The sequence below is a fragment of the Phyllobates terribilis genome, unplaced genomic scaffold (genome assembly GCF_046119375.1).
Source record: "Phyllobates terribilis strain yellow unplaced genomic scaffold, ASM4611937v1 Scaffold_538__1_contigs__length_1162401, whole genome shotgun sequence".
NCBI classification, from domain to species: domain Eukaryota; kingdom Metazoa; phylum Chordata; class Amphibia; order Anura; family Dendrobatidae; genus Phyllobates; species Phyllobates terribilis.
In genome coordinates this window covers 269,963-297,789 of record NW_027363298.1, presented here as the reverse complement: position 1 = coordinate 297,789, position 27,827 = coordinate 269,963, and the positions used below count along the sequence as shown (strand labels likewise).

General features: G+C 44.3%; 17 non-coding genes across 17 annotated transcripts; all 17 read left to right on the top strand.

Moving 5' to 3' along the window:
* The first annotated feature begins 1,066 nt into the window (after positions 1-1,066).
* On the top strand, positions 1,067-1,257 carry LOC141232004 (U2 spliceosomal RNA). Its single transcript, XR_012298271.1, has one exon. It is a non-coding gene; the product is annotated as a U2 spliceosomal RNA (small nuclear RNA).
* Positions 1,258-2,372: 1,115 nt separating this feature from the next.
* On the top strand, positions 2,373-2,563 carry LOC141232003 (U2 spliceosomal RNA). The gene has a single exon (XR_012298270.1). It is a non-coding gene; the product is annotated as a U2 spliceosomal RNA (small nuclear RNA).
* Positions 2,564-3,678: 1,115 nt separating this feature from the next.
* Positions 3,679-3,869, top strand: LOC141232002 (U2 spliceosomal RNA). Its single transcript, XR_012298269.1, has one exon. It is a non-coding gene; the product is annotated as a U2 spliceosomal RNA (small nuclear RNA).
* Positions 3,870-4,984: 1,115 nt separating this feature from the next.
* LOC141232000 (U2 spliceosomal RNA) lies at positions 4,985-5,175 on the top strand. The gene has a single exon (XR_012298267.1). It is a non-coding gene; the product is annotated as a U2 spliceosomal RNA (small nuclear RNA).
* A 1,115-nt stretch (positions 5,176-6,290) lies between these two features.
* LOC141231999 (U2 spliceosomal RNA) lies at positions 6,291-6,481 on the top strand. The gene has a single exon (XR_012298266.1). It is a non-coding gene; the product is annotated as a U2 spliceosomal RNA (small nuclear RNA).
* Positions 6,482-7,596: 1,115 nt separating this feature from the next.
* On the top strand, positions 7,597-7,787 carry LOC141231998 (U2 spliceosomal RNA). Its single transcript, XR_012298265.1, has one exon. It is a non-coding gene; the product is annotated as a U2 spliceosomal RNA (small nuclear RNA).
* A 1,115-nt stretch (positions 7,788-8,902) lies between these two features.
* On the top strand, positions 8,903-9,093 carry LOC141231997 (U2 spliceosomal RNA). The gene has a single exon (XR_012298264.1). It is a non-coding gene; the product is annotated as a U2 spliceosomal RNA (small nuclear RNA).
* Positions 9,094-10,208: 1,115 nt separating this feature from the next.
* LOC141231996 (U2 spliceosomal RNA) lies at positions 10,209-10,399 on the top strand. Its single transcript, XR_012298263.1, has one exon. It is a non-coding gene; the product is annotated as a U2 spliceosomal RNA (small nuclear RNA).
* A 1,115-nt stretch (positions 10,400-11,514) lies between these two features.
* Positions 11,515-11,705, top strand: LOC141231994 (U2 spliceosomal RNA). Its single transcript, XR_012298262.1, has one exon. It is a non-coding gene; the product is annotated as a U2 spliceosomal RNA (small nuclear RNA).
* A 1,112-nt stretch (positions 11,706-12,817) lies between these two features.
* LOC141231993 (U2 spliceosomal RNA) lies at positions 12,818-13,008 on the top strand. The gene has a single exon (XR_012298261.1). It is a non-coding gene; the product is annotated as a U2 spliceosomal RNA (small nuclear RNA).
* A 1,118-nt stretch (positions 13,009-14,126) lies between these two features.
* LOC141231731 (U2 spliceosomal RNA) lies at positions 14,127-14,317 on the top strand. Its single transcript, XR_012298042.1, has one exon. It is a non-coding gene; the product is annotated as a U2 spliceosomal RNA (small nuclear RNA).
* Positions 14,318-20,509: 6,192 nt separating this feature from the next.
* LOC141231839 (U2 spliceosomal RNA) lies at positions 20,510-20,700 on the top strand. Its single transcript, XR_012298141.1, has one exon. It is a non-coding gene; the product is annotated as a U2 spliceosomal RNA (small nuclear RNA).
* Positions 20,701-21,818: 1,118 nt separating this feature from the next.
* LOC141231992 (U2 spliceosomal RNA) lies at positions 21,819-22,009 on the top strand. The gene has a single exon (XR_012298260.1). It is a non-coding gene; the product is annotated as a U2 spliceosomal RNA (small nuclear RNA).
* Positions 22,010-23,124: 1,115 nt separating this feature from the next.
* On the top strand, positions 23,125-23,315 carry LOC141231991 (U2 spliceosomal RNA). The gene has a single exon (XR_012298259.1). It is a non-coding gene; the product is annotated as a U2 spliceosomal RNA (small nuclear RNA).
* A 1,115-nt stretch (positions 23,316-24,430) lies between these two features.
* LOC141231990 (U2 spliceosomal RNA) lies at positions 24,431-24,621 on the top strand. Its single transcript, XR_012298258.1, has one exon. It is a non-coding gene; the product is annotated as a U2 spliceosomal RNA (small nuclear RNA).
* A 1,115-nt stretch (positions 24,622-25,736) lies between these two features.
* On the top strand, positions 25,737-25,927 carry LOC141231987 (U2 spliceosomal RNA). The gene has a single exon (XR_012298256.1). It is a non-coding gene; the product is annotated as a U2 spliceosomal RNA (small nuclear RNA).
* A 1,115-nt stretch (positions 25,928-27,042) lies between these two features.
* LOC141231773 (U2 spliceosomal RNA) lies at positions 27,043-27,233 on the top strand. The gene has a single exon (XR_012298083.1). It is a non-coding gene; the product is annotated as a U2 spliceosomal RNA (small nuclear RNA).
* Positions 27,234-27,827: the final 594 nt, after the last annotated feature.

Genomic DNA, 27,827 nt, shown 5'->3' with positions numbered 1-27,827 from the left:
TTCATTTTGCTTGTTTGTCGGATTTTGGGATGGACTCTTTGGCTCTGCTTTTCTTCTCCTCATTGGATTTTTCATGTTCAAAGTTGCAGAAGCCAGATTACAAGCTCATTTTGGTTCAACTTCAGCAACTGTGCATTGCATTGCCATGTAATGTGATGCAATGCTATCTTTCTAGCTCTCCCTTTTTACTTCCTTTTGGATAAACAGACATATTAGGCAAGCATTTTGGAGCTTTCACCTAAATAACTACAGGTGGTGAGATAAGCTGCACAATATAATTGACCTTTCAGTATATTGTTGCACACACACCATCTATTTAGCAAATGCCCTTGTTATCAACAGCAGCCTTTTAAACTCACCTGAGCTAACAGGTATGTGCGCTGGTTACTCTGCTGCGCTTAAAATTTCTTTTTTGGTTTGCTACAATGCCTTTTCTGAAACGTTGTCTCCTTCTGCTGGAACACTGACTTCTTTCATTTAATGCCTGCAGACTATAAAAGAGAACCCAACCCAAAAAGTTTGGTTGATTAGTCTGTGGCATTCTGTTAAACTGTTGCTTATGGCGGTCTCTGTGAGCTTCTCAGCGACATTCAGCCAGCCAGGTATCCTGCCTGCAGTAGATGGAATGTGGCAATGGAACGTTGGCTGCGCATGTCATAATAGGCTCTGAGCCTTTATATACCTGTGCACAGCAGCAGCCACCTTCAGTCTGCTGCTGGACAGCCAGCAGCAGCAGCAGCAGGAGAGGTATGTAATCAGGAGCCCTCCTGCTAAGGGTAGACAGCTGCTCGTTCCACCCCACCCCCCGCCTTAATTGGTTCTCCTCCCTTCCAACGGTGTTGAGGCGGGTGGGAACAGCAGGGGGTGAAGGTGCTGTGTTTAAAGAGGTGGAGTTATGCAGATCTAAAACGCGTGGATTGCAGCAGCAGCAAGCCGAAAAGTGCAGGCATGTAAGGGATCTAGAGGTTGACAACATGTCTTCTTAACGGGAGTCCAGGAGCTCATCTCCACAAATGGACTTTTTAGGATCCTTGGGTGGCTCCGTAGTTTGAAACCAATTCTGGTTATCGCTTCTCGGCCTTTTGGCTAAGATCAAGTGTAGTATCTGTTCTTATCAGTTTAATATCTGATACGTCCCCTATCTGGGGACCATATATTAAATGGATTTTTAGAACAGGGAGATGGAAAAAGAGCTTGCTCTGTCCACTCCACGCATTGACCTGGTATTGCAGTATCTCCAGGACCGGTGCACCCCTTCTTTAATGCAGTTTCTAAAATCAGAAAGAATTGAATTCAATGTTTTTTGTTCATTTTGCTTGTTTGTCGGATTTTGGGATGGACTCTTTGGCTCTGCTTTTCTTCTCCTCATTGGATTTTTCATGTTCAAAGTTGCAGAAGCCAGATTACAAGCTCATTTTGGTTCAACTTCAGCAACTGTGCATTGCATTGCCATGTAATGTGATGCAATGCTATCTTTCTAGCTCTCCCTTTTTACTTCCTTTTGGATAAACAGACATATTAGGCAAGCATTTTGGAGCTTTCACCTAAATAACTACAGGTGGTGAGATAAGCTGCACAATATAATTGACCTTTCAGTATATTGTTGCACACACACCATCTATTTAGCAAATGCCCTTGTTATCAACAGCAGCCTTTTAAACTCACCTGAGCTAACAGGTATGTGCGCTGGTTACTCTGCTGCGCTTAAAATTTCTTTTTTGGTTTGCTACAATGCCTTTTCTGAAACGTTGTCTCCTTCTGCTGGAACACTGACTTCTTTCATTTAATGCCTGCAGACTATAAAAGAGAACCCAACCCAAAAAGTTTGGTTGATTAGTCTGTGGCATTCTGTTAAACTGTTGCTTATGGCGGTCTCTGTGAGCTTCTCAGCGACATTCAGCCAGCCAGGTATCCTGCCTGCAGTAGATGGAATGTGGCAATGGAACGCTGGCTGCGCGTGTCATAATAGGCTCTGAGCCTTTATATACCTGTGCACAGCAGCAGCCACCTTCAGTCTGCTGCTGGACAGCCAGCAGCAGCAGCAGCAGGAGAGGTATGTAATCAGGAGCCCTCCTGCTAAGGGTAGACAGCTGCTCGTTCCACCCCACCCCCCGCCTTAATTGGTTCTCCTCCCTTCCAACGGTGTTGAGGCGGGTGGGAACAGCAGGGGGTGAAGGTGCTGTGTTTAAAGAGGTGGAGTTATGCAGATCTAAAACGCGTGGATTGCAGCAGCAGCAAGCCGAAAAGTGCAGGCATGTAAGGGATCTAGAGGTTGACAACATGTCTTCTTAACGGGAGTCCAGGAGCTCATCTCCACAAATGGACTTTTTAGGATCCTTGGGTGGCTCCGTAGTTTGAAACCAATTCTGGTTATCGCTTCTCGGCCTTTTGGCTAAGATCAAGTGTAGTATCTGTTCTTATCAGTTTAATATCTGATACGTCCCCTATCTGGGGACCATATATTAAATGGATTTTTAGAACAGGGAGATGGAAAAAGAGCTTGCTCTGTCCACTCCACGCATTGACCTGGTATTGCAGTATCTCCAGGACCGGTGCACCCCTTCTTTAATGCAGTTTCTAAAATCAGAAAGAATTGAATTCAATGTTTTTTGTTCATTTTGCTTGTTTGTCGGATTTTGGGATGGACTCTTTGGCTCTGCTTTTCTTCTCCTCATTGGATTTTTCATGTTCAAAGTTGCAGAAGCCAGATTACAAGCTCATTTTGGTTCAACTTCAGCAACTGTGCATTGCATTGCCATGTAATGTGATGCAATGCTATCTTTCTAGCTCTCCCTTTTTACTTCCTTTTGGATAAACAGACATATTAGGCAAGCATTTTGGAGCTTTCACCTAAATAACTACAGGTGGTGAGATAAGCTGCACAATATAATTGACCTTTCAGTATATTGTTGCACACACACCATCTATTTAGCAAATGCCCTTGTTATCAACAGCAGCCTTTTAAACTCACCTGAGCTAACAGGTATGTGCGCTGGTTACTCTGCTGCGCTTAAAATTTCTTTTTTGGTTTGCTACAATGCCTTTTCTGAAACGTTGTCTCCTTCTGCTGGAACACTGACTTCTTTCATTTAATGCCTGCAGACTACAAAAGAGAACCCAACCCAAAAAGTTTGGTTGATTAGTCTGTGGCATTCTGTTAAACTGTTGCTTATGGCGGTCTCTGTGAGCTTCTCAGCGACATTCAGCCAGCCAGGTATCCTGCCTGCAGTAGATGGAATGTGGCAATGGAACGCTGGCTGCGCGTGTCATAATAGGCTCTGAGCCTTTATATACCTGTGCACAGCAGCAGCCACCTTCAGTCTGCTGCTGGACAGCCAGCAGCAGCAGCAGCAGGAGAGGTATGTAATCAGGAGCCCTCCTGCTAAGGGTAGACAGCTGCTCGTTCCACCCCACCCCCCGCCTTAATTGGTTCTCCTCCCTTCCAACGGTGTTGAGGCGGGTGGGAACAGCAGGGGGTGAAGGTGCTGTGTTTAAAGAGGTGGAGTTATGCAGATCTAAAACGCGTGGATTGCAGCAGCAGCAAGCCGAGAAGTGCAGGCATGTAAGGGATCTAGAGGTTGACAACATGTCTTCTTAACGGGAGTCCAGGAGCTCATCTCCACAAATGGACTTTTTAGGATCCTTGGGTGGCTCCGTAGTTTGAAACCAATTCTGGTTATCGCTTCTCGGCCTTTTGGCTAAGATCAAGTGTAGTATCTGTTCTTATCAGTTTAATATCTGATACGTCCCCTATCTGGGGACCATATATTAAATGGATTTTTAGAACAGGGAGATGGAAAAAGAGCTTGCTCTGTCCACTCCACGCATTGACCTGGTATTGCAGTATCTCCAGGACCGGTGCACCCCTTCTTTAATGCAGTTTCTAAAATCAGAAAGAATTGAATTCAATGTTTTTTGTTCATTTTGCTTGTTTGTCGGATTTTGGGATGGACTCTTTGGCTCTGCTTTTCTTCTCCTCATTGGATTTTTCATGTTCAAAGTTGCAGAAGCCAGATTACAAGCTCATTTTGGTTCAACTTCAGCAACTGTGCATTGCATTGCCATGTAATGTGATGCAATGCTATCTTTCTAGCTCTCCCTTTTTACTTCCTTTTGGATAAACAGACATATTAGGCAAGCATTTTGGAGCTTTCACCTAAATAACTACAGGTGGTGAGATAAGCTGCACAATATAATTGACCTTTCAGTATATTGTTGCACACACACCATCTATTTAGCAAATGCCCTTGTTATCAACAGCAGCCTTTTAAACTCACCTGAGCTAACAGGTATGTGCGCTGGTTACTCTGCTGCGCTTAAAATTTCTTTTTTGGTTTGCTACAATGCCTTTTCTGAAACGTTGTCTCCTTCTGCTGGAACACTGACTTCTTTCATTTAATGCCTGCAGACTATAAAAGAGAACCCAACCCAAAAAGTTTGGTTGATTAGTCTGTGGCATTCTGTTAAACTGTTGCTTATGGCGGTCTCTGTGAGCTTCTCAGCGACATTCAGCCAGCCAGGTATCCTGCCTGCAGTAGATGGAATGTGGCAATGGAACGCTGGCTGCGCGTGTCATAATAGGCTCTGAGCCTTTATATACCTGTGCACAGCAGCAGCCACCTTCAGTCTGCTGCTGGACAGCCAGCAGCAGCAGCAGCAGGAGAGGTATGTAATCAGGAGCCCTCCTGCTAAGGGTAGACAGCTGCTCGTTCCACCCCACCCCCCGCCTTAATTGGTTCTCCTCCCTTCCAACGGTGTTGAGGCGGGTGGGAACAGCAGGGGGTGAAGGTGCTGTGTTTAAAGAGGTGGAGTTATGCAGATCTAAAACGCGTGGATTGCAGCAGCAGCAAGCCGAAAAGTGCAGGCATGTAAGGGATCTAGAGGTTGACAACATGTCTTCTTAACGGGAGTCCAGGAGCTCATCTCCACAAATGAACTTTTTAGGATCCTTGGGTGGCTCCGTAGTTTGAAACCAATTCTGGTTATCGCTTCTCGGCCTTTTGGCTAAGATCAAGTGTAGTATCTGTTCTTATCAGTTTAATATCTGATACGTCCCCTATCTGGGGACCATATATTAAATGGATTTTTAGAACAGGGAGATGGAAAAAGAGCTTGCTCTGTCCACTCCACGCATTGACCTGGTATTGCAGTATCTCCAGGACCGGTGCACCCCTTCTTTAATGCAGTTTCTAAAATCAGAAAGAATTGAATTCAATGTTTTTTGTTCATTTTGCTTGTTTGTCGGATTTTGGGATGGACTCTTTGGCTCTGCTTTTCTTCTCCTCATTGGATTTTTCATGTTCAAAGTTGCAGAAGCCAGATTACAAGCTCATTTTGGTTCAACTTCAGCAACTGTGCATTGCATTGCCATGTAATGTGATGCAATGCTATCTTTCTAGCTCTCCCTTTTTACTTCCTTTTGGATAAACAGACATATTAGGCAAGCATTTTGGAGCTTTCACCTAAATAACTACAGGTGGTGAGATAAGCTGCACAATATAATTGACCTTTCAGTATATTGTTGCACACACACCATCTATTTAGCAAATGCCCTTGTTATCAACAGCAGCCTTTTAAACTCACCTGAGCTAACAGGTATGTGCGCTGGTTACTCTGCTGCGCTTAAAATTTCTTTTTTGGTTTGCTACAATGCCTTTTCTGAAACGTTGTCTCCTTCTGCTGGAACACTGACTTCTTTCATTTAATGCCTGCAGACTATAAAAGAGAACCCAACCCAAAAAGTTTGGTTGATTAGTCTGTGGCATTCTGTTAAACTGTTGCTTATGGCGGTCTCTGTGAGCTTCTCAGCGACATTCAGCCAGCCAGGTATCCTGCCTGCAGTAGATGGAATGTGGCAATGGAACGCTGGCTGCGCGTGTCATAATAGGCTCTGAGCCTTTATATACCTGTGCACAGCAGCAGCCACCTTCAGTCTGCTGCTGGACAGCCAGCAGCAGCAGCAGCAGGAGAGGTATGTAATCAGGAGCCCTCCTGCTAAGGGTAGACAGCTGCTCGTTCCACCCCACCCCCCGCCTTAATTGGTTCTCCTCCCTTCCAACGGTGTTGAGGCGGGTGGGAACAGCAGGGGGTGAAGGTGCTGTGTTTAAAGAGGTGGAGTTATGCAGATCTAAAACGCGTGGATTGCAGCAGCAGCAAGCCGAAAAGTGCAGGCATGTAAGGGATCTAGAGGTTGACAACATGTCTTCTTAACGGGAGTCCAGGAGCTCATCTCCACAAATGGACTTTTTAGGATCCTTGGGTGGCTCCGTAGTTTGAAACCAACTCTGGTTATCGCTTCTCGGCCTTTTGGCTAAGATCAAGTGTAGTATCTGTTCTTATCAGTTTAATATCTGATACGTCCCCTATCTGGGGACCATATATTAAATGGATTTTTAGAACAGGGAGATGGAAAAAGAGCTTGCTCTGTCCACTCCACGCATTGACCTGGTATTGCAGTATCTCCAGGACCGGTGCACCCCTTCTTTAATGCAGTTTCTAAAATCAGAAAGAATTGAATTCAATGTTTTTTGTTCATTTTGCTTGTTTGTCGGATTTTGGGATGGACTCTTTGGCTCTGCTTTTCTTCTCCTCATTGGATTTTTCATGTTCAAAGTTGCAGAAGCCAGATTACAAGCTCATTTTGGTTCAACTTCAGCAACTGTGCATTGCATTGCCATGTAATGTGATGCAATGCTATCTTTCTAGCTCTCCCTTTTTACTTCCTTTTGGATAAACAGACATATTAGGCAAGCATTTTGGAGCTTTCACCTAAATAACTACAGGTGGTGAGATAAGCTGCACAATATAATTGACCTTTCAGTATATTGTTGCACACACACCATCTATTTAGCAAATGCCCTTGTTATCAACAGCAGCCTTTTAAACTCACCTGAGCTAACAGGTATGTGCGCTGGTTACTCTGCTGCGCTTAAAATTTCTTTTTTGGTTTGCTACAATGCCTTTTCTGAAACGTTGTCTCCTTCTGCTGGAACACTGACTTCTTTCATTTAATGCCTGCAGACTATAAAAGAGAACCCAACCCAAAAAGTTTGGTTGATTAGTCTGTGGCATTCTGTTAAACTGTTGCTTATGGCGGTCTCTGTGAGCTTCTCAGCGACATTCAGCCAGCCAGGTATCCTGCCTGCAGTAGATGGAATGTGGCAATGGAACGCTGGCTGCGCGTGTCATAATAGGCTCTGAGCCTTTATATACCTGTGCACAGCAGCAGCCACCTTCAGTCTGCTGCTGGACAGCCAGCAGCAGCAGCAGCAGGAGAGGTATGTAATCAGGAGCCCTCCTGCTAAGGGTAGACAGCTGCTCGTTCCACCCCACCCCCCGCCTTAATTGGTTCTCCTCCCTTCCAACGGTGTTGAGGCGGGTGGGAACAGCAGGGGGTGAAGGTGCTGTGTTTAAAGAGGTGGAGTTATGCAGATCTAAAACGCGTGGATTGCAGCAGCAGCAAGCCGAAAAGTGCAGGCATGTAAGGGATCTAGAGGTTGACAACATGTCTTCTTAACGGGAGTCCAGGAGCTCATCTCCACAAATGGACTTTTTAGGATCCTTGGGTGGCTCCGTAGTTTGAAACCAATTCTGGTTATCGCTTCTCGGCCTTTTGGCTAAGATCAAGTGTAGTATCTGTTCTTATCAGTTTAATATCTGATACGTCCCCTATCTGGGGACCATATATTAAATGGATTTTTAGAACAGGGAGATGGAAAAAGAGCTTGCTCTGTCCACTCCACGCATTGACCTGGTATTGCAGTATCTCCAGGACCGGTGCACCCCTTCTTTAATGCAGTTTCTAAAATCAGAAAGAATTGAATTCAATGTTTTTTGTTCATTTTGCTTGTTTGTCGGATTTTGGGATGGACTCTTTGGCTCTGCTTTTCTTCTCCTCATTGGATTTTTCATGTTCAAAGTTGCAGAAGCCAGATTACAAGCTCATTTTGGTTCAACTTCAGCAACTGTGCATTGCATTGCCATGTAATGTGATGCAATGCTATCTTTCTAGCTCTCCCTTTTTACTTCCTTTTGGATAAACAGACATATTAGGCAAGCATTTTGGAGCTTTCACCTAAATAACTACAGGTGGTGAGATAAGCTGCACAATATAATTGACCTTTCAGTATATTGTTGCACACACACCATCTATTTAGCAAATGCCCTTGTTATCAACAGCAGCCTTTTAAACTCACCTGAGCTAACAGGTATGTGCACTGGTTACTCTGCTGCGCTTAAAATTTCTTTTTTGGTTTGCTACAATGCCTTTTCTGAAACGTTGTCTCCTTCTGCTGGAACACTGACTTCTTTCATTTAATGCCTGCAGACTATAAAAGAGAACCCAACCCAAAAAGTTTGGTTGATTAGTCTGTGGCATTCTGTTAAACTGTTGCTTATGGCGGTCTCTGTGAGCTTCTCAGCGACATTCAGCCAGCCAGGTATCCTGCCTGCAGTAGATGGAATGTGGCAATGGAACGCTGGCTGCGCGTGTCATAATAGGCTCTGAGCCTTTATATACCTGTGCACAGCAGCAGCCACCTTCAGTCTGCTGCTGGACAGCCAGCAGCAGCAGCAGCAGGAGAGGTATGTAATCAGGAGCCCTCCTGCTAAGGGTAGACAGCTGCTCGTTCCACCCCACCCCCCGCCTTAATTGGTTCTCCTCCCTTCCAACGGTGTTGAGGCGGGTGGGAACAGCAGGGGGTGAAGGTGCTGTGTTTAAAGAGGTGGAGTTATGCAGATCTAAAACGCGTGGATTGCAGCAGCAGCAAGCCGAAAAGTGCAGGCATGTAAGGGATCTAGAGGTTGACAACATGTCTTCTTAACGGGAGTCCAGGAGCTCATCTCCACAAATGGACTTTTTAGGATCCTTGGGTGGCTCCGTAGTTTGAAACCAATTCTGGTTATCGCTTCTCGGCCTTTTGGCTAAGATCAAGTGTAGTATCTGTTCTTATCAGTTTAATATCTGATACGTCCCCTATCTGGGGACCATATATTAAATGGATTTTTAGAACAGGGAGATGGAAAAAGAGCTTGCTCTGTCCACTCCACGCATTGACCTGGTATTGCAGTATCTCCAGGACCGGTGCACCCCTTCTTTAATGCAGTTTCTAAAATCAGAAAGAATTGAATTCAATGTTTTTTGTTCATTTTGCTTGTTTGTCGGATTTTGGGATGGACTCTTTGGCTCTGCTTTTCTTCTCCTCATTGGATTTTTCATGTTCAAAGTTGCAGAAGCCAGATTACAAGCTCATTTTGGTTCAACTTCAGCAACTGTGCATTGCATTGCCATGTAATGTGATGCAATGCTATCTTTCTAGCTCTCCCTTTTTACTTCCTTTTGGATAAACAGACATATTAGGCAAGCATTTTGGAGCTTTCACCTAAATAACTACAGGTGGTGAGATAAGCTGCACAATATAATTGACCTTTCAGTATATTGTTGCACACACACCATCTATTTAGCAAATGCCCTTGTTATCAACAGCAGCCTTTTAAACTCACCTGAGCTAACAGGTATGTGCGCTGGTTACTCTGCTGCGCTTAAAATTTCTTTTTTGGTTTGCTACAATGCCTTTTCTGAAACGTTGTCTCCTTCTGCTGGAACACTGACTTCTTTCATTTAATGCCTGCAGACTATAAAAGAGAACCCAACCCAAAAAGTTTGGTTGATTAGTCTGTGGCATTCTGTTAAACTGTTGCTTATGGCGGTCTCTATGAGCTTCTCAGCGACATTCAGCCAGCCAGGTATCCTGCCTGCAGTAGATGGAATGTGGCAATGGAACGCTGGCTGCGCGTGTCATAATAGGCTCTGAGCCTTTATATACCTGTGCACAGCAGCAGCCACCTTCAGTCTGCTGCTGGACAGCCAGCAGCAGCAGCAGCAGGAGAGGTATGTAATCAGGAGCCCTCCTGCTAAGGGTAGACAGCTGCTCGTTCCACCCCACCCCCCGCCTTAATTGGTTCTCCTCCCTTCCAACGGTGTTGAGGCGGGTGGGAACAGCAGGGGGTGAAGGTGCTGTGTTTAAAGAGGTGGAGTTATGCAGATCTAAAACGCGTGGATTGCAGCAGCAGCAAGCCGAAAAGTGCAGGCATGTAAGGGATCTAGAGGTTGACAACATGTCTTCTTAACGGGAGTCCAGGAGCTCATCTCCACAAATGGACTTTTTAGGATCCTTGGGTGGCTCCGTAGTTTGAAACCAATTCTGGTTATCGCTTCTCGGCCTTTTGGCTAAGATCAAGTGTAGTATCTGTTCTTATCAGTTTAATATCTGATACGTCCCCTATCTGGGGACCATATATTAAATGGATTTTTAGAACAGGGAGATGGAAAAAGAGCTTGCTCTGTCCACTCCACGCATTGACCTGGTATTGCAGTATCTCCAGGACCGGTGCACCCCTTCTTTAATGCAGTTTCTAAAATCAGAAAGAATTGAATTCAATGTTTTTTGTTCATTTTGCTTGTTTGTCGGATTTTGGGATGGACTCTTTGGCTCTGCTTTTCTTCTCCTCATTGGATTTTTCATGTTCAAAGTTGCAGAAGCCAGATTACAAGCTCATTTTGGTTCAACTTCAGCAACTGTGCATTGCATTGCCATGTAATGTGATGCAATGCTATCTTTCTAGCTCTCCCTTTTTACTTCCTTTTGGATAAACATACATATTAGGCAAGCATTTTGGAGCTTTCACCTAAATAACTACAGGTGGTGAGATAAGCTGCACAATATAATTGACCTTTCAGTATATTGTTGCACACACACCATCTATTTAGCAAATGCCCTTGTTATCAACAGCAGCCTTTTAAACTCACCTGAGCTAACAGGTATGTGCGCTGGTTACTCTGCTGCACTTAAAATTTCTTTTTTGGTTTGCTACAATGCCTTTTCTGAAACATTGTCTCCTTCTGCTGGAACACTGACTTCTTTCATTTAATGCCTGCAGACTATAAAAGAGAACCCAACCCAAAAAGTTTGGTTGATTAGTCTGTGGCATTCTGTTAAACTGTTGCTTATGGCGGTCTCTGTGAGCTTCTCAGCGACATTCAGCCAGCCAGGTATCCTGCCTGCAGTAGATGCAATGTGGCAATGGAACGCTGGCTGCGCGTGTCATAATAGGCTCTGAGCCTTTATATACCTGTGCACAGCAGCAGCCACCTTCAGTCTGCTGCTGGACAGCCAGCAGCAGCAGCAGCAGGAGAGGTATGTAATCAGGAGCCCTCCTGCTAAGGGTAGACAGCTGCTCGTTCCACCCCACCCCCCGCCTTAATTGGTTCTCCTCCCTTCCAACGGTGTTGAGGCGGGTGGGAACAGCAGGGGGTGAAGGTGCTGTGTTTAAAGAGGTGGAGTTATGCAGATCTAAAACGCGTGGATTGCAGCAGCAGCAAGCCGAAAAGTGCAGGCATGTAAGGGATCTAGAGGTTGACAACATGTCTTCTTAACGGGAGTCCAGGAGCTCATCTCCACAAATGGACTTTTTAGGATCCTTGGGTGGCTCCGTAGTTTGAAACCAATTCTGGTTATCGCTTCTCGGCCTTTTGGCTAAGATCAAGTGTAGTATCTGTTCTTATCAGTTTAATATCTGATACGTCCCCTATCTGGGGACCATATATTAAATGGATTTTTAGAACAGGGAGATGGAAAAAGAGCTTGCTCTGTCCACTCCACGCATTGACCTGGTATTGCAGTATCTCCAGGACCGGTGCACCCCTTCTTTAATGCAGTTTCTAAAATCAGAAAGAATTGAATTCAATGTTTTTTGTTCATTTTGCTTGTTTGTCGGATTTTGGGATGGACTCTTTGGCTCTGCTTTTCTTCTCCTCATTGGATTTTTCATGTTCAAAGTTGCAGAAGCCAGATTACAAGCTCATTTTGGTTCAACTTCAGCAACTGTGCATTGCATTGCCATGTAATGTGATGCAATGCTATCTTTCTAGCTCTCCCTTTTTACTTCCTTTTGGATAAACAGACATATTAGGCAAGCATTTTGGAGCTTTCACCTAAATAACTACAGGTGGTGAGATAAGCTGCACAATATAATTGACCTTTCAGTATATTGTTGCACACACACCATCTATTTAGCAAATGCCCTTGTTATCAACAGCAGCCTTTTAAACTCACCTGAGCTAACAGGTATGTGCGCTGGTTTCTCTGCTGCGCTTAAAATTTCTTTTTTGGTTTGCTACAATGCCTTTTCTGAAACGTTGTCTCCTTCTGCTGGAACACTGACTTCTTTCATTTAATGCCTGCAGACTATAAAAGAGAACCCAACCCAAAAAGTTTGGTTGATTAGTCTGTGGCATTCTGTTAAACTGTTGCTTATGGCGGTCTCTGTGAGCTTCTCAGCGACATTCAGCCAGCCAGGTATCCTGCCTGCAGTAGATGGAATGTGGCAATGGAACGCTGGCTGCGCGTGTCATAATAGGCTCTGAGCCTTTATATACCTGTGCACAGCAGCAGCCACCTTCAGTCTGCTGCTGGACAGCCAGCAGCAGCAGCAGGAGAGGTATGTAATCAGGAGCCCTCCTGCTAAGGGTAGACAGCTGCTCGTTCCACCCCACCCCCCGCCTTAATTGGTTCTCCTCCCTTCCAACGGTGTTGAGGCGGGTGGGAACAGCAGGGGGTGAAGGTGCTGTGTTTAAAGAGGTGGAGTTATGCAGATCTAAAACGCGTGGATTGCAGCAGCAGCAAGCCGAAAAGTGCAGGCATGTAAGGGATCTAGAGGCTGACAACATGTCTTCTTAACGGGAGTCCAGGAGCTCATCTCCACAAATGGACTTTTTAGGATCCTTGGGTGGCTCCGTAGTTTGAAACCAATTCTGGTTATCGCTTCTCGGCCTTTTGGCTAAGATCAAGTGTAGTATCTGTTCTTATCAGTTTAATATCTGATACGTCCCCTATCTGGGGACCATATATTAAATGGATTTTTAGAACAGGGAGATGGAAAAAGAGCTTGCTCTGTCCACTCCACGCATTGACCTGGTATTGCAGTATCTCCAGGACCGGTGCACCCCTTCTTTAATGCAGTTTCTAAAATCAGAAAGAATTGAATTCAATGTTTTTTGTTCATTTTGCTTGTTTGTCAGATTTTGGGATGGACTCTTTGGCTCTGCTTTTCTTCTCCTCATTGGATTTTTCATGTTCAAAGTTGCAGAAGCCAGATTACAAGCTCATTTTGGTTCAACTTCAGCAACTGTGCATTGCATTGCCATGTAATGTGATGCAATGCTATCTTTCTAGCTCTCCCTTTTTACTTCCTTTTGGATAAACAGACATATTAGGCAAGCATTTTGGAGCTTTCACCTAAATAACTACAGGTGGTGAGATAAGCTGCACAATATAATTGACCTTTCAGTATATTGTTGCACACACACCATCTATTTAGCAAATGCCCTTGTTATCAACAGCAGCCTTTTAAACTCACCTGAGCTAACAGGTATGTGCGCTGGTTACTCTGCTGCGCTTAAAATTTCTTTTTTGGTTTGCTACAATGCCTTTTCTGAAACGTTGTCTCCTTCTGCTGGAACACTGACTTCTTTCATTTAATGCCTGCAGACTATAAAAGAGAACCCAACCCAAAAAGTTTGGTTGATTAGTCTGTGGCATTCTGTTAAACTGTTGCTTATGGCGGTCTCTGTGAGCTTCTCAGCGACATTCAGCCAGCCAGGTATCCTGCCTGCAGTAGATGGAATGTGGCAATGGAACGCTGGCTGCGCGTGTCATAATAGGCTCTGAGCCTTTATATACCTGTGCACAGCAGCAGCCACCTTCAGTCTGCTGCTGGACAGCCAGCAGCAGCAGCAGCAGCAGGAGAGGTATGTAATCAGGAGCCCTCCTGCTAAGGGTAGACAGCTGCTCGTTCCACCCCACCCCCCGCCTTAATTGGTTCTCCTCCCTTCCAACGGTGTTGAGGCGGGTGGGAACAGCAGGGGGTGAAGGTGCTGTGTTTAAAGAGGTGGAGTTATGCAGATCTAAAACGCGTGGATTGCAGCAGCAGCAAGCCGAAAAGTGCAGGCATGTAAGGGATCTAGAGGCTGACAACATGTCTTCTTAACGGGAGTCCAGGAGCTCATCTCCACAAATGGACTTTTTAGGATCCTTGGGTGGCTCCGTAGTTTGAAACCAATTCTGGTTATCGCTTCTCGGCCTTTTGGCTAAGATCAAGTGTAGTATCTGTTCTTATCAGTTTAATATCTGATACGTCCCCTATCTGGGGACCATATATTAAATGGATTTTTAGAACAGGGAGATGGAAAAAGAGCTTGCTCTGTCCACTCCACGCATTGACCTGGTATTGCAGTATCTCCAGGAACGGTGCACCCCTTCTTTAATGCAGTTTCTAAAATCAGAAAGAATTGAATTCAATGTTTTTTGTTCATTTTGCTTGTTTGTCAGATTTTGGGATGGACTCTTTGGCTCTGCTTTTCTTCTCCTCATTGGATTTTTCATGTTCAAAGTTGCAGAAGCCAGATTACAAGCTCATTTTGGTTCAACTTCAGCAACTGTGCATTGCATTGCCATGTAATGTGATGCAATGCTATCTTTCTAGCTCTCCCTTTTTACTTCCTTTTGGATAAACAGACATATTAGGCAAGCATTTTGGAGCTTTCACCTAAATAACTACAGGTGGTGAGATAAGCTGCACAATATAATTGACCTTTCAGTATATTGTTGCACACACACCATCTATTTAGCAAATGCCCTTGTTATCAACAGCAGCCTTTTAAACTCACCTGAGCTAACAGGTATGTGCGCTGGTTACTCTGCTGCGCTTAAAATTTCTTTTTTGGTTTGCTACAATGCCTTTTCTGAAACGTTGTCTCCTTCTGCTGGAACACTGACTTCTTTCATTTAATGCCTGCAGACTATAAAAGAGAACCCAACCCAAAAAGTTTGGTTGATTAGTCTGTGGCATTCTGTTAAACTGTTGCTTATGGCGGTCTCTGTGAGCTTCTCAGCGACATTCAGCCAGCCAGGTATCCTGCCTGCAGTAGATGAAATGTGGCAACGGAACGCTGGCTGCGCGTGTCATAATAGGCTCTGAGCCTTTATATACCTGTGCACAGCAGCAGCCACCTTCAGTCTGCTGCTGGACAGCCAGCAGCAGCAGCAGCAGGAGAGGTATGTAATCAGGAGCCCTCCTGCTAAGGGTAGACAGCTGCTCGTTCCACCCCACCCCCCGCCTTAATTGGTTCTCCTCCCTTCCAACGGTGTTGAGGCGGGTGGGAACAGCAGGGGGTGAAGGTGCTGTGTTTAAAGAGGTGGAGTTATGCAGATCTAAAACGCGTGGATTGCAGCAGCAGCAAGCCGAAAAGTGCAGGCATGTAAGGGATCTAGAGGTTGACAACATGTCTTCTTAACGGGAGTCCAGGAGCTCATCTCCACAAATGGACTTTTTAGGATCCTTGGGTGGCTCCGTAGTTTGAAACCAATTCTGGTTATCGCTTCTCGGCCTTTTGGCTCAGATCTGTAATTGGTCTAGTCATTTGGCTGTCTGTGCGTTAACTCTTGGCCCTGTGGCATCGCCATTTTATGGCTTAAGCCACTTGCTGCTATAAGGAGTTGGCCAGTAGACACGACTAGCGATAATGGGACGCATTCGATACGCTGGGCCCGGTGAGGCTCGAGTGAAGTTTGGAATCCAGATTGATGTGGAAGAAGGCAAAGAAGGAATCTTTACCCTCAGCTTCGTGGTGAAGGAGATTTTGTTTGGACTCCTTGAAGTGAAGAAGGAAGAAATCTTGTGCCTCCAGCAATTCAAAAGCAAGTATAATCTTGTATTTACTTCTATGGCTGTTTGCAACAATTTCTATGATTGTTTGAAAAAGAATCTGGACAATCAATATTTGGATGGGCTGACTTTTGTCATCTTGTATTGCTCCAAAGAGGTACCTCTGACTGTTTTCATGTACAACCCACATGTGGACTTGGCTTTGATTTATGCCTTTCTAAATAGGCACTGCTATATTACCAAGGTGGCAGTAAAAGTCATGAATGAGGAGGAACTATGGACCGGTAAATATCGTTTCATGGTCAAGTTCCGGGAAAGTCCTGATGAACCAGGGGGTATACATTATCCTCCATCAAATTTTTCCATTGGGAGTGAGCGGGGTTACCTGTTCTTCCCCAATGCGCCCAGGTTTTGTCGTCATTGTAGGAGGTATGGCCATACTCAGGAAGCATGCGACATCAGACAGATTATTTGCAGGAAGTGCAATGAGGTGGGTCATTCTTCCAATAATTGCAAAAATGAAATAGTCTGTAACCTCTGCGGAGAGAAGGGGCATGCCTTCAGAGACTGTATATTCCATCCTGGTTCATATGCGGGGGCAGCGGGAAGGGGAAGGAGAAGAAATGAATCTCCTGCACCCACAGCTACAACTCCGACTGCTCCAACTCCGACTGCTCCGATATCTACTCTGGCTTTCCTGGATGAGGAGGAGGCTCGGGTTGCTTTTCCAGAACTGGTTCGTGTGAATGTAAGAGGAAATATGGAGCTGGCACCTGAGCCACCGGTGCAGAGGGCCGCGTCTGTGGCTTCAGATGTCAGTGAGTCTGAGACGATAACTGATGATCGTATAGGCATGGAAGTGGCCCCGGTGGAGGATCTGGAGGCTGAAATTCCAGACATGATGGTTACATTGCAGGGGGAAGAGGAGTCTGATCTGACCAGAACACCGCATGTGGCCTGGAGCGATGTCGTTTCTGACCTTGAGGAGGAGGGAGGTCAGGGGGACTTTGACCCCCAGCGGCGGGATTATAGTTCAGATGAAGATGGAGGTGCTTCAGTGAAGAAAAAGAAGAAAACTGAGCCATCCTTTTCCCCTTTAAGTGACTGCAGGATGAGTCCAGCCCGGGTGTACCCTACTGCATCCGATCCCCAAGATGTGTCTTTTTTGGGGGAAGGCACAAACTACGATATCTGCACGTCCAGCGTCCTACCCCCAGAAGGGTTAGGATGATGTACAGGTGGGCATGTTGTCGTGACCTGCCACATCAAATTAATAGATGGGTGCCCAAGTTGCTCTCAGCATCTTGTCGCTAAATGTTCGGCTGATTAAATCTGAGTCGAGAAGAGTGGCAATTTTGGACTACTTGAGCAACTTGGATGCGGACGTATACTGTGTCCAGGAGTGTGGGATCTCCGATCCCTTAAGTGAAAATGCATGGCCTTTAGGTCAAAGTGTGTGGTCTGGTTCTGTATGTAATAAAAATTGTGGGGTAGTTGTTTTGGTGAAGGGTTATAGTGTTAAGATAGAAAGTTACATGGTGGTGGAGGCGGGGAGGTGTGTAATATGTAAGTTAAATTGTAGGGGGTGGAGGGTTAGGGTGGTAAATATGTATGCACCAATAGATAAAGGGGAGAGGCTGGAAATTTTTGAGAAATTATGTTTTTTTTTATCTGGCAAAATGCCAATAATTTTTGTTGGAGATTTCAATTGTGTGACGGAGGGGGATAAGATGGATGTTACAGGTAAAAGACTCAAGAGTCTTGTGGCGGATTTTTCCTTACAGGATGCTGCGGAAGTTTTTTTAGGTAATCCACCTCCTGCGACCTATAAGGCCGACAGGGGAGGCATAGAGTCTAGAATAGACCGTATCTTCTTTTCTTCACAAAATGTTATTTGTAGGAATTTCCAGCAGGAAGATGTTCCCTTCTCTGACCATGTGTGTTTGAGGGCACGTCTAGAAGGTAAGATTTCCTTTGTATATGGTGGTGGCGTGTGGAAACTTAATGTGCGTTTGCTGGAAGATAATAGGATCATGCGTGATTTTAGGCGAATGTATGTTAGGTGGAGGGATAAAAAAAGTGATTTCAGGAATGTGCTTGAGTGGTGGGACTGGATGAAGAGTGAGATTGTTTTTTTCTTTAGAAAAAGGGGCAGGAGGAAAGCAGCAATGAATAGAGCAAAATTTAATGATTTAAGCTCTAGACTGGAGTGGCTGAGGATGTTAAGGATGATTGGAGTGGATGTGGATGTTTTGATGTGTCAAGTGAAAGAAGAGATTAAGAAATATATTGAGGGTAAAGGGAAAGAAATTATTTACCGTTCTAAGATTGAACATTTGGAGAAAAATGAGAAATGCACAAGGTTTTTTTTCAAAAAAGTTTTTGGGAAGAAAGTAGATATGGATGAGGTGGTGAATGGTGATGGGGTGTGTGTGAGTGGGAAGGATGTGATGCAGGAGGTGGTGCTGTTTTATAAGGAGTTGTATGGGGAAAAATGGGTTGATGATAGGATGTTGACTGATGCTTTGGGGTGTTTAGAAGGTTGTTTGGGTGAGGATGAACGTGAAATATTGGATGATGTAATTGTGTTGGATGAAGTTAAAAAAGTGGTGATGTCTGCGAGTAAGAATAAAACACCTGGGAAGGATGGACTGCCCGTGGAGTTATATGTTAAGGAATGGGACACGATGGGAAATGACTTATTGGAGGTGTGCCAGTATATGTTCACGGAGAATATGTTGAGTGAATCTATGAGAGATGGGGTGGTGGTTTTGGTTCATAAGAAAGGTGATAAAAAGGATTTGGGGAATTGGAGGCCAATCACCCTTTTGAATGCAGACTATAAGGTGTTTAGTAAATTGTTGGCTAGCCGGATGCGGGAAGTGATTGGCGGTGTGGTGGATGAAGATCAAGTGTGTGCAGTGCCTGGGAGAAGTATGACTGAAAATTTGGTGTTGTTGCGTGATGTGATTGGGGATTGTATGAGTCGTAAGCAGAAATGTTTGTTGTTTTCGGTTGATTTTGAAAAAGCTTTTGACCGTGTGTCACATAGCTTTATGTTTAAGGTTTTGTCTAAGATGGGTTATTCCAGGAATTTTGTAAACTGTGTTAGGAGTTTGTATTGTAATGTTTCAAGTGAATTTTTGGTGAATGGGTGGTTGAGTGAGAAAGTGAGAATTAAATCAGGAGTGCGTCAGGGGTGCCCTATGTCCCCTTTTTTGTTTATTAGTGTGATTGAAGTGTTGATGTGTATGGTTAGGAAGGATAAGGTTATGAGAGGTGTGATGATTCCTGGGAGTAATGGAAAGGATGTGAGAATTCTAGGTTACATGGATGATGTAGTGATTGTGAGTGGGAATATGGCTGCGATGAGTAGGGCAAGGTTGATATTAAGTTTGTTTTGTAGTGTCTCAGCTTTTAAGGTCAATTGGACTAAGAGTTCCTTTAAATGTTTTGGTGAGAGGAATGTACGGATGGATGGTGTGAGGTGTGAGGATGGTGCAATAAAGGTGCTTGGGATTAAGTTTAATGATGATTTGAAAGGAAATGAGAGTTGGGAAGATTGTGGGGTGAGAGTGGTGCGCAAGTTGAATTTTTGGCGAATGAGAGAATTAACTCTGACTGGGAAAGTTCTGATTATTAAGGCGGTTATTTTGCCTATTTTGTTGTTTGTTGCGAATGTATATCCTGCTGCTTTTAAGAAAATTAGGAAAACTGAGAAATTCATCTTTAATTTTCTTTGGGGAAGTCGCATGGAGAAATTGAAACGGGAATATGTCTATAAGTTATGTGTAAATGGTGGTTTGGATTTTCCAAATATTGATTTCTTTTTAGGGATTAGTTACGTGAAAATGGTGGTGGTGGTTCTAGGGAAAAGTAATAAGTGTGCTTATATGATGAAGTATTCGGCTGGATGGATGCTTTATGGCTTAAAGTGGGTCAAAAGGGATGCTAGAGTGCCTGTTGCTTTTAAGTGTCCTGTATGGTATGGTTGTGTTGAGAAATTTGTAAGGAAGTATGATTTGTTGTCCGTTAACATGAGTGATTTTAGGCAAAAGAAGAAAGTCATTAGGATGGTGCGTGAGCGTGAGGTGGTATGTAATATCAATGGGTTGAGAGGGGAGGAAGTAACCGAGATGTGGAGAAAATTAAGTATAGATGGTGTGACTAACAGACAGAGAGATATCGCTTGGATGATATTGCATGACATTTTGCCTGTTAGAGATGTGCAAAAGAAGAGGGATTTAGTTAAATCTGAGGTATGCCCGAGGGATGGATGTGGTTTGAGAGAGCATGTTAGACATATGGTATGGGATTGTGATTTTGCATATGATGTATGGAAGGGTATAGGGGGACTTTGCAAGGAATTGGTGGGTGTAAAGTATGTTAATTGGAAACTTGCTATGTTTGGGATGGGTGCATGTAGTAGAATTAAGGATAGGATTTTATGGTTGTTGGTGGTGTGTGTAATTGAAAGTTTGTGGGATGCGAGGAATTTGTTAGTTTTTAAAAGGAAGAAAATGTCAGTTAATGAATGTTTGAGATTGATTCTGTCACGTATGTATGTAATATACCTCTGGGATCAGGAACGTGGAAGTATTATAGATGCTGAAGGGATCTGGAAGTTTAAAAAGTGGAGGTTTTTGGTAAAGTTTAATTAGTAGTGTATAATGTACCTGATGATAAGGTTTGGTTTTATTTTTGATTATATACCAAGTGTGATGAAAGGCTAAGTGTCAATGAAAGGCTTTTGTAAGTCGATTTGATTGAGCTTATGCTCCGGCCTATCTGATTTGGTTAAAAAAAAAAAAAAAAAAAAAAAAATCTGTTCTTATCAGTTTAATATCTGATACGTCCCCTATCTGGGGACCATATATTAAATGGATTTTTAGAACAGGGAGATGGAAAAAGAGCTTGCTCTGTCCACTCCACGCATTGACCTGGTATTGCAGTATCTCCAGGACCGGTGCACCCCTTCTTTAATGCAGTTTCTAAAATCAGAAAGAATTGAATTCAATGTTTTTTGTTCATTTTGCTTGTTTGTCGGATTTTGGGATGGACTCTTTGGCTCTGCTTTTCTTCTCCTCATTGGATTTTTCATGTTCAAAGTTGCAGAAGCCAGATTACAAGCTCATTTTGGTTCAACTTCAGCAACTGTGCATTGCATTGCCATGTAATGTTATGCAATGCTATCTTTCTAGCTCTCCCTTTTTACTTCCTTTTGGATAAACAGACATATTAGGCAAGCATTTTGGAGCTTTCACCTAAATAACTACAGGTGGTGAGATAAGCTGCACAATATAATTGACCTTTCAGTATATTGTTGCACACACACCATCTATTTAGCAAATGCCCTTGTTATCAACAGCAGCCTTTTAAACTCACCTGAGCTAACAGGTATGTGCGCTGGTTACTCTGCTGCGCTTAAAATTTCTTTTTTGGTTTGCTACAATGCCTTTTCTGAAACGTTGTCTCCTTCTGCTGGAACACTGACTTCTTTCATTTAATGCCTGCAGACTATAAAAGAGAACCCAACCCAAAAAGTTTGGTTGATTAGTCTGTGGCATTCTGTTAAACTGTTGCTTATGGCGGTCTCTGTGAGCTTCTCAGCGACATTCAGCCAGCCAGGTATCCTGCCTGCAGTAGATGGAATGTGGCAATGGAACGCTGGCTGCGCGTGTCATAATAGGCTCTGAGCCTTTATATACCTGTGCACAGCAGCAGCCACCTTCAGTCTGCTGCTGGACAGCCAGCAGCAGCAGCAGCAGCAGGAGAGGTATGTAATCAGTAGCCCTCCTGCTAAGGGTAGACAGCTGCTCGTTCCACCCCACCCCCCGCCTTAATTGGTTCTCCTCCCTTCCAACGGTGTTGAGGCGGGTGGGAACAGCAGGGGGTGAAGGTGCTGTGTTTAAAGAGGTGGAGTTATGCAGATCTAAAACGCGTGGATTGCAGCAGCAGCAAGCCGAAAAGTGCAGGCATGTAAGGGATCTAGAGGTTGACAACATGTCTTCTTAACGGGAGTCCAGGAGCTCATCTCCACAAATGGACTTTTTAGGATCCTTGGGTGGCTCCGTAGTTTGAAACCAATTCTGGTTATCGCTTCTCGGCCTTTTGGCTAAGATCAAGTGTAGTATCTGTTCTTATCAGTTTAATATCTGATACGTCCCCTATCTGGGGACCATATATTAAATGGATTTTTAGAACAGGGAGATGGAAAAAGAGCTTGCTCTGTCCACTCCACGCATTGACCTGGTATTGCAGTATCTCCAGGACCGGTGCACCCCTTCTTTAATGCAGTTTCTAAAATCAGAAAGAATTGAATTCAATGTTTTTTGTTCATTTTGCTTGTTTGTCGGATTTTGGGATGGACTCTTTGGCTCTGCTTTTCTTCTCCTCATTGGATTTTTCATGTTCAAAGTTGCAGAAGCCAGATTACAAGCTCATTTTGGTTCAACTTCAGCAACTGTGCATTGCATTGCCATGTAATGTGATGCAATGCTATCTTTCTAGCTCTCCCTTTTTACTTCCTTTTGGATAAACAGACATATTAGGCAAGCATTTTGGAGCTTTCACCTAAATAACTACAGGTGGTGAGATAAGCTGCACAATATAATTGACCTTTCAGTATATTGTTGCACACACACCATCTATTTAGCAAATGCCCTTGTTATCAACAGCAGCCTTTTAAACTCACCTGAGCTAACAGGTATGTGCGCTGGTTACTCTGCTGCGCTTAAAATTTCTTTTTTGGTTTGCTACAATGCCTTTTCTGAAACGTTGTCTCCTTCTGCTGGAACACTGACTTCTTTCATTTAATGCCTGCAGACTATAAAAGAGAACCCAACCCAAAAAGTTTGGTTGATTAGTCTGTGGCATTCTGTTAAACTGTTGCTTATGGCGGTCTCTGTGAGCTTCTCAGCGACATTCAGCCAGCCAGGTATCCTGCCTGCAGTAGATGGAATGTGGCAATGGAACGCTGGCTGCGCGTGTCATAATAGGCTCTGAGCCTTTATATACCTGTGCACAGCAGCAGCCACCTTCAGTCTGCTGCTGGACAGCCAGCAGCAGCAGCAGCAGGAGAGGTATGTAATCAGGAGCCCTCCTGCTAAGGGTAGACAGCTGCTCGTTCCACCCCACCCCCCGCCTTAATTGGTTCTCCTCCCTTCCAACGGTGTTGAGGCGGGTGGGAACAGCAGGGGGTGAAGGTGCTGTGTTTAAAGAGGTGGAGTTATGCAGATCTAAAACGCGTGGATTGCAGCAGCAGCAAGCCGAAAAGTGCAGGCATGTAAGGGATCTAGAGGTTGACAACATGTCTTCTTAACGGGAGTCCAGGAGCTCATCTCCACAAATGGACTTTTTAGGATCCTTGGGTGGCTCCGTAGTTTGAAACCAATTCTGGTTATCGCTTCTCGGCCTTTTGGCTAAGATCAAGTGTAGTATCTGTTCTTATCAGTTTAATATCTGATACGTCCCCTATCTGGGGACCATATATTAAATGGATTTTTAGAACAGGGAGATGGAAAAAGAGCTTGCTCTGTCCACTCCACGCATTGACCTGGTATTGCAGTATCTCCAGGACCGGTGCACCCCTTCTTTAATGCAGTTTCTAAAATCAGAAAGAATTGAATTCAATGTTTTTTGTTCATTTTGCTTGTTTGTCGGATTTTGGGATGGACTCTTTGGCTCTGCTTTTCTTCTCCTCATTGGATTTTTCATGTTCAAAGTTGCAGAAGCCAGATTACAAGCTCATTTTGGTTCAACTTCAGCAACTGTGCATTGCATTGCCATGTAATGTGATGCAATGCTATCTTTCTAGCTCTCCCTTTTTACTTCCTTTTGGATAAACAGACATATTAGGCAAGCATTTTGGAGCTTTCACCTAAATAACTACAGGTGGTGAGATAAGCTGCACAATATAATTGACCTTTCAGTATATTGTTGCACACACACCATCTATTTAGCAAATGCCCTTGTTATCAACAGCAGCCTTTTAAACTCACCTGAGCTAACAGGTATGTGCGCTGGTTACTCTGCTGCGCTTAAAATTTCTTTTTTGGTTTGCTACAATGCCTTTTCTGAAACGTTGTCTCCTTCTGCTGGAACACTGACTTCTTTCATTTAATGCCTGCAGACTATAAAAGAGAACCCAACCCAAAAAGTTTGGTTGATTAGTCTGTGGCATTCTGTTAAACTGTTGCTTATGGCGGTCTCTGTGAGCTTCTCAGCGACATTCAGCCAGCCAGGTATCCTGCCTGCAGTAGATGGAATGTGGCAATGGAACGCTGGCTGCGCGTGTCATAATAGGCTCTGAGCCTTTATATACCTGTGCACAGCAGCAGCCACCTTCAGTCTGCTGCTGGACAGCCAGCAGCAGCAGCAGCAGGAGAGGTATGTAATCAGGAGCCCTCCTGCTAAGGGTAGACAGCTGCTCGTTCCACCCCACCCCCCGCCTTAATTGGTTCTCCTCCCTTCCAACGGTGTTGAGGCGGGTGGGAACAGCAGGGGGTGAAGGTGCTGTGTTTAAAGAGGTGGAGTTATGCAGATCTAAAACGCGTGGATTGCAGCAGCAGCAAGCCGAAAAGTGCAGGCATGTAAGGGATCTAGAGGTTGACAACATGTCTTCTTAACGGGAGTCCAGGAGCTCATCTCCACAAATGGACTTTTTAGGATCCTTGGGTGGCTCCGTAGTTTGAAACCAATTCTGGTTATCGCTTCTCGGCCTTTTGGCTAAGATCAAGTGTAGTATCTGTTCTTATCAGTTTAATATCTGATACGTCCCCTATCTGGGGACCATATATTAAATGGATTTTTAGAACAGGGAGATGGAAAAAGAGCTTGCTCTGTCCACTCCACGCATTGACCTGGTATTGCAGTATCTCCAGGACCGGTGCACCCCTTCTTTAATGCAGTTTCTAAAATCAGAAAGAATTGAATTCAATGTTTTTTGTTCATTTTGCTTGTTTGTCGGATTTTGGGATGGACTCTTTGGCTCTGCTTTTCTTCTCCTCATTGGATTTTTCATGTTCAAAGTTGCAGAAGCCAGATTACAAGCTCATTTTGGTTCAACTTCAGCAACTGTGCATTGCATTGCCATGTAATGTGATGCAATGCTATCTTTCTAGCTCTCCCTTTTTACTTCCTTTTGGATAAACAGACATATTAGGCAAGCATTTTGGAGCTTTCACCTAAATAACTACAGGTGGTGAGATAAGCTGCACAATATAATTGACCTTTCAGTATATTGTTGCACACACACCATCTATTTAGCAAATGCCCTTGTTATCAACAGCAGCCTTTTAAACTCACCTGAGCTAACAGGTATGTGCGCTGGTTACTCTGCTGCGCTTAAAATTTCTTTTTTGGTTTGCTACAATGCCTTTTCTGAAACGTTGTCTCCTTCTGCTGGAACACTGACTTCTTTCATTTAATGCCTGCAGACTATAAAAGAGAACCCAACCCAAAAAGTTTGGTTGATTAGTCTGTGGCATTCTGTTAAACTGTTGCTTATGGCGGTCTCTGTGAGCTTCTCAGCGACATTCAGCCAGCCAGGTATCCTGCCTGCAGTAGATGGAATGTGGCAATGGAACGCTGGCTGCGCGTGTCATAATAGGCTCTGAGCCTTTATATACCTGTGCACAGCAGCAGCCACCTTCAGTCTGCTGCTGGACAGCCAGCAGCAGCAGCAGCAGGAGAGGTATGTAATCAGGAGCCCTCCTGCTAAGGGTAGACAGCTGCTCGTTCCACCCCACCCCCCGCCTTAATTGGTTCTCCTCCCTTCCAACGGTGTTGAGGCGGGTGGGAACAGCAGGGGGTGAAGGTGCTGTGTTTAAAGAGGTGGAGTTATGCAGATCTAAAACGCGTGGATTGCAGCAGCAGCAAGCCGAAAAGTGCAGGCATGTAAGGGATCTAGAGGTTGACAACATGTCTTCTTAACGGGAGTCCAGGAGCTCATCTCCACAAATGGACTTTTTAGGATCCTTGGGTGGCTCCGTAGTTTGAAACCAATTCTGGTTATCGCTTCTCGGCCTTTTGGCTAAGATCAAGTGTAGTATCTGTTCTTATCAGTTTAATATCTGATACGTCCCCTATCTGGGGACCATATATTAAATGGATTTTTAGAACAGGGAGATGGAAAAAGAGCTTGCTCTGTCCACTCCACGCATTGACCTGGTATTGCAGTATCTCCAGGACCGGTGCACCCCTTCTTTAATGCAGTTTCTAAAATCAGAAAGAATTGAATTCAATGTTTTTTGTTCATTTTGCTTGTTTGTCGGATTTTGGGATGGACTCTTTGGCTCTGCTTTTCTTCTCCTCATTGGATTTTTCATGTTCAAAGTTGCAGAAGCCAGATTACAAGCTCATTTTGGTTCAACTTCAGCAACTGTGCATTGCATTGCCATGTAATGTGATGCAATGCTATCTTTCTAGCTCTCCCTTTTTACTTACTTTTGGATAAACAGACATATTAGGCAAGCATTTTGGAGCTTTCACCTAAATAACTACAGGTGGTGAGATAAGCTGCACAATATAATTGACCTTTCAGTATATTGTTGCACACACACCATCTATTTAGCAAATGCCCTTGTTATCAACAGCAGCCTTTTAAACTCACCTGAGCTAACAGGTATGTGCGCTGGTTACTCTGCTGCGCTTAAAATTTCTTTTTTGGTTTGCTACAATGCCTTTTCTGAAACGTTGTCTCCTTCTGCTGGAACACTGACTTCTTTCATTTAATGCCTGCAGACTATAAAAGAGAACCCAACCCAAAAAGTTTGGTTGATTAGTCTGTGGCATTCTGTTAAACTGTTGCTTATGGCGGTCTCTGTGAGCTTCTCAGCGACATTCAGCCAGCCAGGTATCCTGCCTGCAGTAGATGGAATGTGGCAATGGAACGCTGGCTGCGCGTGTCATAATAGGCTCTGAGCCTTTATATACCTGTGCACAGCAGCAGCCACCTTCAGTCTGCTGCTGGACAGCCAGCAGCAGCAGCAGCAGGAGAGGTATGTAATCAGGAGCCCTCCTGCTAAGGGTAGACAGCTGCTCGTTCCACCCCACCCCCCGCCTTAATTGGTTCTCCTCCCTTCCAACGGTGTTGAGGCGGGTGGGAACAGCAGGGGGTGAAGGTGCTGTGTTTAAAGAGGTGGAGTTATGCAGATCTAAAACGCGTGGATTGCAGCAGCAGCAAGCCGAAAAGTGCAGGCATGTAAGGGATCTAGAGGTTGACAACATGTCTTCTTAACGGGAGTCCAGGAGCTCATCTCCACAAATGGACTTTTTAGGATCCTTGGGTGGCTCCGTAGTTTGAAACCAATTCTGGTTATCGCTTCTCGGCCTTTTGGCTAAGATCAAGTGTAGTATCTGTTCTTATCAGTTTAATATCTGATACGTCCCCTATCTGGGGACCATATATTAAATGGATTTTTAGAACATTGAGATGGAAAAAGAGCTTGCTCTGTCCACTCCACGCATTGACCTGGTATTGCAGTATCTCCAGGACCGGTGCACCCCTTCTTTAATGCAGTTTCTAAAATCAGAAAGAATTGAATTCAATGTTTTTTGTTCATTTTGCTTGTTTGTCGGATTTTGGGATGGACTCTTTGGCTCTGCTTTTCTTCTCCTCATTGGATTTTTCATGTTCAAAGTTGCAGAAGCCAGATTACAAGCTCATTTTGGTTCAACTTCAGCAACTGTGCATTGCATTGCCATGTAATGTGATGCAATGCTATCTTTCTAGCTCTCCCTTTTTACTTCCTTTTGGATAAACAGACATATTAGGCAAGCATTTTGGAGCTTTCACCTAAATAACTACAGGTGGTGAGATAAGCTGCACAATATAATTGACCTTTCAGTATATTGTTGCACACACACCATCTATTTAGCAAATGCCCTTGTTATCAACAGCAGCCTTTTAAACTCACCTGAGCTAACAGGTATGTGCGCTGGTTACTCTGCTGCGCTTAAAATTTCTTTTTTGGTTTGCTACAATGCCTTTTCTGAAACGTTGTCTCCTTCTGCTGGAACACTGACTTCTTTCATTTAATGCCTGCAGACTATAAAAGAGAACCCAACCCAAAAAGTTTGGTTGATTAGTCTGTGGCATTCTG